The 10,223-nt window shown below is 37.9% G+C and overlaps 1 long non-coding RNA gene across 3 annotated transcripts; it reads left to right on the top strand.

Moving 5' to 3' along the window:
- LOC109230701 lies at positions 66-9,471 on the top strand. Of its 3 annotated transcripts, XR_002068699.1 has the most exons (6): positions 66-731; positions 892-1,151; positions 1,638-1,756; positions 1,882-2,805; positions 3,756-3,872; positions 9,019-9,471. It is a non-coding gene; the product is annotated as an uncharacterized LOC109230701 (long non-coding RNA). The 3 variants fall into 3 exon arrangements; XR_002068697.1 differs by having other exon boundaries at positions 3,756-9,471; XR_002068698.1 differs by having other exon boundaries at positions 1,882-2,800; positions 3,756-9,471.

Genomic DNA, 10,223 nt, shown 5'->3' on the forward strand with positions numbered 1-10,223 from the left:
CTCTACGCCCCCCTTGCGTTTGGATGTAGTACATCAATTCTGGGATACTTCTGACTTGTTCCTAGAAAGTAGTAGAAATAGGCAGCTACCTGTCATGTGAACGGTATCCCCGGCTTGGAGAGTTGTATGTAATAAAGAGTTGGGATTAAGGATAAGTTGCTGTTATACTTACATTAGTTCCAACATTTTTAGGATTGGAGACTTGTATGTTATAAAGAGATAAAGAAACACACAATTTAATTTATTGAAGGCTAAATATGCTTAGCCAAATATCACGAGAACCTAAATCAGAATTTACCGTAACTCAAGGATCAAAAGTTCATTTATCTCTTTAGTAAAATAAGAATTCAAAATGTATTTTTTAGTTTCTAATGAGGGAGCATAAGACTGAAAATATTTTAGTGTTAAAAGGGTAGGAGCATGTGAAATCTGTAGGTTATGCTTTGAACTTTTACTCATAGAAGAGGGAAAAGAGTTGAAGTTAAGGTCTATCGACATTTGTGATTTCTTTTTTGTTGCTTGTATGACTTCCTACACAGGTGTCTGATGTTCACAAACGACCAAACTCGGAACTATGTCATGCTAAAGCTTCACATGATGAAGACTCTCACATTTCTGACAACCGAGGTGTCCAGATGTTGGTTCAAATAAAGCATGGCTCGTGCCATCCTCGAGCAATATTATTCAAATTACTTGCAGATACTGTAGGTCTTGAAAGCCGGCTAGTTGTGGTGAGCTTGAAAATTATTTTTGCTTGCACATTTCTGTTATCTCTAAAATTAGGACTAAACATTGTCTTGCTACTTGTTACTATGAATTGTTGCTAACATTTCTTTAATTTCCATATCTGCTTGTATTTTACTTATTATAGTTTTATGTTTCGGAAATCAGGATTTACCTGCTGAAGGAGCGTCCGAGTGTGAAGAATCTTATAAGCACATGTCTATACTAGTTGTGCTAAATTCTGTGGAGCTACTTGTTGACCTTATGCGTTTTCCTGGTCTACTTATTCCACGAACAACCAACAAGTCTATTTTCCTAACCCACATAGCTGCTGGGGAGAGTGATTCTGCAGAAAATGATTCCTGCGATTCACCTCTGGAGCCGAACAGCCCCCTCTATGGGGTTTCAGAGGGAAACGATACTGATAGGTTAGAAGGAAATTATTCTTCGTTTTGAATATATCAATTTCAATTTAGTTTCTATACTCTTCTTCTGTTGTGTGATGAGAATTTTCTATTTAATTTTCATACTCTTCTTTTGTTCAAACTACCCTCCCCAGACCCCACTTGTGGGAATACACTGGGTATGTTGTTTGTTGTTGTACTCTTCTTCTGTTGCGTGATGAGAATCTTCGTAGACATACTGTAACTTCCTTTAGAAATTTCTTTTTCTTTGGTGGAGAAACAGATTGTTACACTTATATGATGAGAATCTTCGTAGACATACTGTAACTTCCTTTAGAAATTTCTTTTTCTTTGGTGGAGAAACAGATTGTTACACACTTATATGATGAGAATCTTCGTAGACATACTGTAACTTCCTTTAGAAATTTCTTTTTCTTTGGTGGAGAAACAGATTGTTACACACTTATATGTTGTATTCTGTTATTTTAAACTGATCTTCCATTTCAACAGTTCTGAGAAAGATGACATCCTCCAGTATCAGAGGAGATTTGAAGCATCTTCAAATGCTGCTGGATATTCGTTGAGGAATATGATGTTGCGTTCTAACACTTCAATTGACAGAAACTGAGGTATTATTTAGCTCGTTCTGAGACCTTCTTTGAATGTAAAACATTCTGAACATCCATTTGTTGGATTACTTTAGGAAACTAAGGTATTATTTTGCTTCTTTCTTATTAAATCATTTCTGTACCAGTTTGTCGCATAGTGAACTCTAATACTGCTACAACGGTTTGGAGAAGAGGTCGCAGGAAGTTATAACAGAACCGAGGACTGCAAGTTCAAGATTTTCTTTTTCATGAGCCAGACTCTACTCTTTTTTGTCCTTACCATGATATTTCAATATTTTGGATATATTTACTCACAGTCCTGTCATGTTTGGGTCTATTCGTGCTTGCACATCTCTCAGTATGTTACATGAATTTGGGTGTGAATGTTAGAAATGATGATGAAACACACAGGTAAATTTATTCAGTTTCTAGTAGGTTTTCTGACGGCATCACTTCTCTACGTCAATGTTACCAAACATTGTTGCCGTGAACATATCCTTGATTGGATAATCAGAACGATGCTGCTGAGCACTTCGATTTCTCTTACCTCTTTTTATTGACCATGCAACACAACAACAAACCCAGTAGTTTCCCACAATTGGGGTCTGGAAAGGGTAAGATGTACGCTGCCTTACCCCTACCCCTGGAAGGGCAGAGTAAAATTAAAACCTCTTTAAAATGGAAAAACTATGTGCAGTTTGTTCATTTTTTCTGTTCTCAACAGAACTACATTACCCTTTCATATTTTTATGGGGAGAGGTAATACCAAAAATGCTAGTGTGCATCTAAGTCAAAATATGTGCAGGTTCTAAACTTTTATACTCGTGAAATGCACCCTGTTTCCTGTTAATAACTGAATCAACATAATCAGGATTGTCAAATATTATTATTCTTATTTTTTATAGGTTACCCTTTCAAAATTTTTCTTTTTTTTTTTTTCTTTTCAGAATTCTGAGTTCCCTATTGTTTCTGTGTTTCACAGGTCAGAAGGTGCATCAACATCAGAAACACAAAGAATTACGAAGAAGAAGCATTAGTATAACTCCAGAAATTGGTGATGATATTGTAAGGTCAATGTTTCTACTATAATGGTCTTATCGACAGTGCTTACTACAACTCTATTATACATTGGCTCATTTTTTCCTGTACAAATTTTGTGCAAATCTGAATGTGTTGATTCCTACTGTGTCATTATACCCATCTTCCTGGCAGATTCCAAGAAGTTTCTCAACTGTGTTTTATTTGAAAAAGTTTATAAAGTTTTTCATGTTCACAAACAGAGGTAATTGATATAGAAGCAAGAAAATGTGTTTTTGTTTTTTCAGAAAAATCAAAGCAAAGCTCATTGATTTTACTTTGACCCTTCTTTCTTAAATTCTCTATGAAATTTAAAGAAATTTCTATTTTTGTTCCTTTTCGGAAACAGCCTCTTTACCCCCTCGGGTAGGGGTAAGGTCTGCGTACACACTACCTTCCCCAGACCCCACTAGTGGGATTTCACTGGGTCGTCGTCGTCGTCGTCGTTGTTGTTCTATTTTTGTTCCTCCCTTTCTTTTGTGTGTAAGCTTTTTTCCATAATTCACCTTTCTTATTCTATTTCTTATTCCATATTTTGCTTGAGTTTTTCAAAAATTTCTCTAACTTTATTTTGTTTTGCGTAAGCTTTTATTATCTTTTATATTATTTTCTTGCTTTTTTAAATTGTTGCTGTCATAATAACTCATTTGCCTAATACATATTACTTTATTGAAATGTTATTATGTTTAGATAATGGTCATGAAAGTAATAATGTGGGTGGTTTGGTGAAAATGAAACAAAATTATGAATCGCAATAAACATTTCCAAAGAACTATCCGAACGTCACCTAGGACCACTTACGGGCAGATATAGATTACAGTACCTAGAAATCGTGCCTGGAAGTTTCTGCCACTATATGGATGTTGACCTGAAGATTGTTAAAAGACTTGTTAGGTACCACGTTCTTGTACTTAATTTCATTTTTGGCTCATATTGATACCAGGGCTGTTAGAGCAACGAATGAAGCACTTAAGCAGACCAACTCTTGAAAGAACAAGGGGAAAATAGTTCATATCACGCTTCAAACAACAGAGATTATGCGTCAGATCCGAAAAAGGATGTATGTTACTTTTTCTCTCTGTTTTGAGGACCACTAGTAGTTTTGATGTCTTTTGCTCTGGTAACAGTTAGGTTTTATTTTCGATCCAATGACCGGCAGAATTATGTTTTTCCAGTTGGAACTCTTTTAAAATGTAAAAGGAATATGATTGAAGGGCAAAGAATCGTAAATCATATTCTTGTTGAGTGTTCTTCATCTGAACTGTGGTTTTGGATGGACATGTTGTCCATTGATGCCAGAGTTACTTTTTTTTTTTAGATGAACTAAGGTGTTTCATTAATAAACGGCATCAAGAAGATGCAAAGTTACAAAGAACAAAAGAACTAGAGCACAAAAATACTAGTTTGTTAGCCCCTTTACATCAAAACATCAGGGAACTAACAAAATCAAAAAATTGACCAAAGCTAATTACAGGAGTTAAGTTAGTCCAGCAAAAAAGGTTAAGCAGACATCTAGCTTTAAGAGAGTGAGTTGGAGTTGAGATCCCATCAAAACATCTACGATTCCTTTCATTCCACAAGCACCCAAAAAAAACTGCAGGGATCATCACCCAGATCTTCTTGATGGTCTTTTCAACTCTCCATAGGCTCCAGCTTGCATATGCTTCACCAACATGCTGTGGCATGACCCATTGAATGCCAAAGAGAGAACAGAACATATTCCATAGTTCCTTAGCCACTCTACAACAACAATACAACAATAACAACCCAGTATAATCCCACTTGTGGGGTCTGGGGAGGGTAGTGTGTACGCAGACCTTACCCCTACCCTGAGATAGAGAGGCTGTTTCCGATATACCCTCGGCATCCCTCCCTCCAAGAACTCCCCACCTTGCTCTTGGGATGACTCGAACTCACAACCTCTTAGTTCCTTGGCCACTCTACAATGCAAAAACAGATGGCTGACTTACTCGGAGCTGCTTTGACACACTAGCTAGTAATTCCAACACGCTATCTATCTCCCAATCCTGAACGTATCTTCGAATAATACATTCCAATTGTTCCCACATCTGTTTTGAGCAATAGAGGAATTCTTATCTTGGGCAATCTGGAATAAATTTAGGTATGTCTCCATGAGTGGAATATTGTTTAACCATTTATCTTTCCAGAAACTAATGTTCAAACCATTCCCAGCCTTGAAAGATACTTGCTCAAAGAATTCATTTCCCAACTTGTTGATCTGCTGCCAAGGACCAACCCCATGAGATGATGTAGATGTGTTTGTTCTCCAGTTGTCCCTTCTACCATGTTTAGCAACAATTACTTCTTTCCAAAGGCTCGACTCATTTGTACCGAACCTCCATAGCCATTTCATGAACAGACTTTTGTTGCGTAAGGCCAAATCTCTAATACCCAGACCTCCATTGCATTTTGATTGTGAGACTTTGGACCACTTGACGAGATGGTATTTGTGGGAGCTGTTGTTTCCTTCCCAGAGAAAGTCTCTCCTGAACTTGTCTAGCTTCTTAAGTACCTTGCTAGGGATGAGAAATAATGACATGTAGTAAGTGGGGATGCTATCAAGGACACTATTGATGAGAGTTAGTCTCCCTCCCATGGAAAGATACTGCAGCCTTTTCAAACTTTCCAATGATCCCATTCCAGATTTCAGTGTTCTTGTATTTGGCACCAAGGGAGAGACCTAGATAGGTGGTTGGGAGTGACCCAATTGTACAACCCATAATGTTGGACAGTTCCTCTAGGTTAGGCACATCACTAACTAGGTACATGATACTTTTCAACATGTTGATATGTAAACCTGATAGTGCTTCAAAGAGGAGAAGTGTCAAATTCAAATACAGTAGTTGTGATGTAACAGGCTGACAAAAGATGAGTGTATCATCAGCATATAGCAAGTGTGACACTGTGACCGAGTTCCCGATATTAGTACCCACATTGAAGCCCTGAATCCACTGCAACTGATTGGCCTTATCCAGCATTTTGCTCAGTCCTTCCATTGCTATATTGAACAAAAAAGGGGAGAGGGGATCTCCTTGCCTGATCCCTTTTTGAGGAGAGAAGAAACCCACTGGACCCCTATTGACTATCACTGGGTATTTCACAGTTGACATGCTGAATCTGATCCATCTTATAAATCTGTCTCCGAATCCCATTTTCCTAATAATAGAGATGAGATAGGATCAGTTTAGCTGGTCAAATGCCTTTTCTATGTCAAGCTTGCACATCACACCGGGTTCACGACTTTTAATCCTCCAATCAAGGGTTTCATTGGCAATCAGTGATGCGTCTGTGATTTGCCTATGTTTTATGAAGGCATTTTGGTGGGTTGAGACCAGCTTGCCAATAATCTTCTTCTGTCTCTCTGCTAGAAGCTTCGAGATAATTTTGTACACACTTCCTGTGAGGCTAATTGGCCTATAATCTCTCAACTCCATGGCTCCTTTCTTCTTGGGAATTAGTGCAATGAATGAAGCATTGCATGATTTAACCATATGGCAGTTATGGTGGAAGTGGTTGAGAGTCCCCAACACTTCTGGCTTGATAAAGTCCCATGCTTTTTGAAAGAACGCCATGGTAAACCCATCTGGACCTGGAGCTTAATCTGGGGCACAAGACTGGATAACAGCATGGCCTTATTCTTCATCGAAAATTGCTTCTATCATTTCGAAACATTTCGTTGTCAACTGCTGAAATTCTGGCCACCTCCTCAAAATTGGTTGTAGGTCTCCAAACTTTATTTTCAGTATACAAGTTCTGGTAGTAATTTAGGATTTCTTCCTTGATCAACTCCTTGTCATCAATTACTTCTCTGCCCACCTTAAGCTTGTCTATAGTGTTGTGTCTTCTATTTGAATTGGCCAATTTTTTGAAGTATTTAGTGTTTCTGTCTCCCTCTTTGAGCCACCGACATCTAGACTTTTGTCTCCACGAAACCTCCTCAGCTTTGACCAAGCTCTGCAGCTCCAGTTTCAAACTCAGAATCCTTTGCTTTTCAGATTGTGTAGAGACTCAGTTTTCTATAGCCTGCTCTAGGACTGAAAGTTCATCAAGTGCTTTGCCTCTTCTATCATCCATTATGTCATAAACCTCTCTGTTCCATTTGCTTATATCCTTTTTCAGGTTCCTCAATTTTTGGACGAGAATAAAATCAGGCGAGCCACCAATCATGTAGTTCTGCCACCATCCCTTTATCATATCAATGAACCCATCTTGCTGCAGCCACATGTTCTCGAACTTAAAGTAGGATGTTGTTGCTTCCCACTCACCACACTCCAGTAGTAATGGCTTGTGATCAGAGATAACCCTTGGAAGTGCTATCTGTTTGATAGCTTTGAAACTTTCATTCCACTCCGAGGAGATTAGAAACCGATCAATTCTGGAAGCCTGGAGAGAGTCTTCTCCCCTTGACCATGTATATTGTGCTCCTTGAAGAGGTAAATCGATTAATTCAAGGTCTAATATAATGTCTGAGAAGTTCCTCATGGCTCTGGATCTTCTAGTACAGTTGAATCGTTCATACTCGAACCTGCAAACATTAAATCACCACCAATCACCCATTGTTCACCCCATAGCCCCCTCACTGCTCCCAGCTCCTGCCAAAACTCCTCCCTCTCTATGTTTGAATATGGACCATACACACCTGTAAAGCCCCACCTGAAATCTTCATGCAAACTGTCAAGGATGTAGGTTATTAAGAATCTACCTTGATAGGAATCAAAACACCTCCATAGTCTCTTGTCCCATAGAACAATAATACCCCCTCTGGTACCACTTGCCTTCAACTCTTCCCCTTCAGCCCATTTATTCCCCCATACTTGGTGAACCATACCTGCAGGCCAGTTCTCTGTTTTAGTTTCTTGAAGACACAAAATATTAGGTTTCCATCTGCGGACTAGTGAACTAATAGTGGTCCGTTTATTATTATCATTAATCCCCCTTATGTTCCAACTAAGAATTTTGATCTTCATCTTTTAATTTCCTTGCATCGCCTGCCCCTTTCCTTCCTGCTACTACCCTCATAATTAACGCCACATTAAATTAACCACTTCGTTCTCACCTTTCTTCTTGCCCTTCTTCTTTTTTGAGCTTGAGCAGTTCCTATTTTGAATCTGAGCCTGACGTTTCTCATCCATTCTCAGAATTAAGTCCATAATTTCATGTTCAAAGCCTGCATGATTAATCCCGAAGGCCTTACATGCTTTACCCAACATTTGCGTTGTCCACTTTGAAATCTCGAGTGCAGTAGGCTCCCGCACCATCTGTATATTAGGCTGCTCATCCTCATACCATGGAAGTGACAGTGAATCACTACAAGAGGGGGTAGAGTACTCAGAGTCAGAGCATGTAATAGTGGTGGAAGCAATTTTAGGCCACTTTGTGTATAAAGAAAGTCAACTTGGGCCTTTTGTTCTTTGCATTAGCCTGATTTTTGGGCCTTTAGTATAGTAGGTTTTATCTACTCTGAGGCCCACTGTCTGATGACATTTGTTGATATACCAAAGTTACTAGCTAGATGAAAATCGGATATATCTGCTTCACTTCAGACAATAGAGGATTCTACAGAGGGATGGATACTTGGGGACCGTATTCAAGTAAACCTAAGCGAATGCGGGTTCATGTGTGTTGTGCGAGGGAGGGAGGTAGATCACCCGTAGATATCTAAACTTACTATTTAACCTAAGTATACATTGATCTAAGAACATCTACGAAGAGCTGAAGACAAGAAAGTGGATCATATTGAAGATTAGTGACACATGGAGGGTTTCTAATGGCCTACTGATGTGTTCTGTTGGGTTTTGCTACATTGCTCATTCTCCAATATGCTTCTGCAACTCTCAATGCGAAAGATGAGCTTAGTACTGAACCTGAAATGTCTCATTTCAATTTTCTTTCTCATGAATCTGATGTACAAAACAACAACATTTTGTGGCTTCTATGGCGGAAAAAAACACATGTGGACATTGGGGTGAAATAGGTTCTTCTATTAGTTCTGACATACTAAAAGTGACACCATAAATGGAGATGAGTCTATTTGTTTTCTTGATCGTCTGGATGAGTATTTGTTTTCTTGATCGTCTGTCTCTTTTCTTGTGACTATCAGCTCTAAGATTTGTTATTGCCCCTCCCCTCTCCCTTCCTGAGCTGAGGGTTTTACGGAAACAACCTCTCTGCCTTTTTAAAAGCAGGGGTAAGGTTTGCGTACGCTCTATCCTCCCCAGACTCCACTTGTGGGACTGCCCAGTTGGGTCTACACTGGGTATGTTGTTATTGTTATCAGCTCTAAGATCCTGTGTTCCATTAAAAATTTTCTTAAAAGAATTTAGTTGTTTTGACTTCAAAACAGATTTATAACAAACACTATATCTCGTGATTTGTATCTAAATCTTCCATCCCTAATTATTATTTTTTGTTGTTCCATACATGAGCCTCTGCAATGGGTTTATTGCTACTGATCAGATGATCCCTAGGGCATGGACAGCAAAAAAATTGTTGGGATTGCCAAATAAGGAACAAATTGTGTCGTGTCACTGTAGTGTAAAAGATACACTAGATATGTATACAGACGGATGCCAGAAGGATTTGTATTGGAAAAGTTTTGTACATTACCTATTGAGAAAAGTAGAGTCATTTTCTTGTCTCTTCTATATCAAGGACCAGATATGTATTTTCTTATGTTTTGTTAGTTCATTTCATCAGAAGATAAAATATTTGTTGTACAGTGACCTTTAGAATCAATGCTGAGTTTTACAATATGGCGCTGACTTCTGTACAGTGACCATTCTACTAAAATATTGCTGTCTCTCGGAGAAAGCAGTACTCTTACATCTTAATTTTTTTAATTGTTAATAATCAAGAGGCCAATAATATAGTCATGAATTTGTAAACTTTTACTTCAACGACCAAGAATTCATTGCTATTTCATAGTACTCTTTTAGTATCTATGTTTAAAAAAGCGAGAAAAACCAAAAACAAATTTAATATCTACATATTGATAATATAATTTGTTGGTGTTAGTGCATTTTAATATTAAAGTGCATTATTTCTTGTGAAATAGTAGTTATAAATTGGCAAGAAAGTGGTCATTATTTTGGTGTAACTCTTGAAATCACTAATGCCATAATTTACCACTAATTACCCACTAAAGATTAAATTTTGTAACCACCATCCTATGTGCTACTATTTTATTATCCCACTATCTTATTATTTATTTCATGGAAGAGATTCTACACCTATAAATAGTGATGTTTCTTCCTTGTGTTGAGATGTAAAAAATATGGTAGTGAGTATGAGAAAAGTGTTATGGTGTACATGAAAAAGGTGTGGTTGGTATTGTGAAAAAGAGAGTTAAGAGAAGGAAAAAAACTAAGTCTCCAACTTATTCTCTACAAAA

This window comes from Nicotiana attenuata, chromosome 8, assembly GCF_001879085.1.
Source record: "Nicotiana attenuata strain UT chromosome 8, NIATTr2, whole genome shotgun sequence".
NCBI lineage: Eukaryota > Viridiplantae > Streptophyta > Magnoliopsida > Solanales > Solanaceae > Nicotiana > Nicotiana attenuata.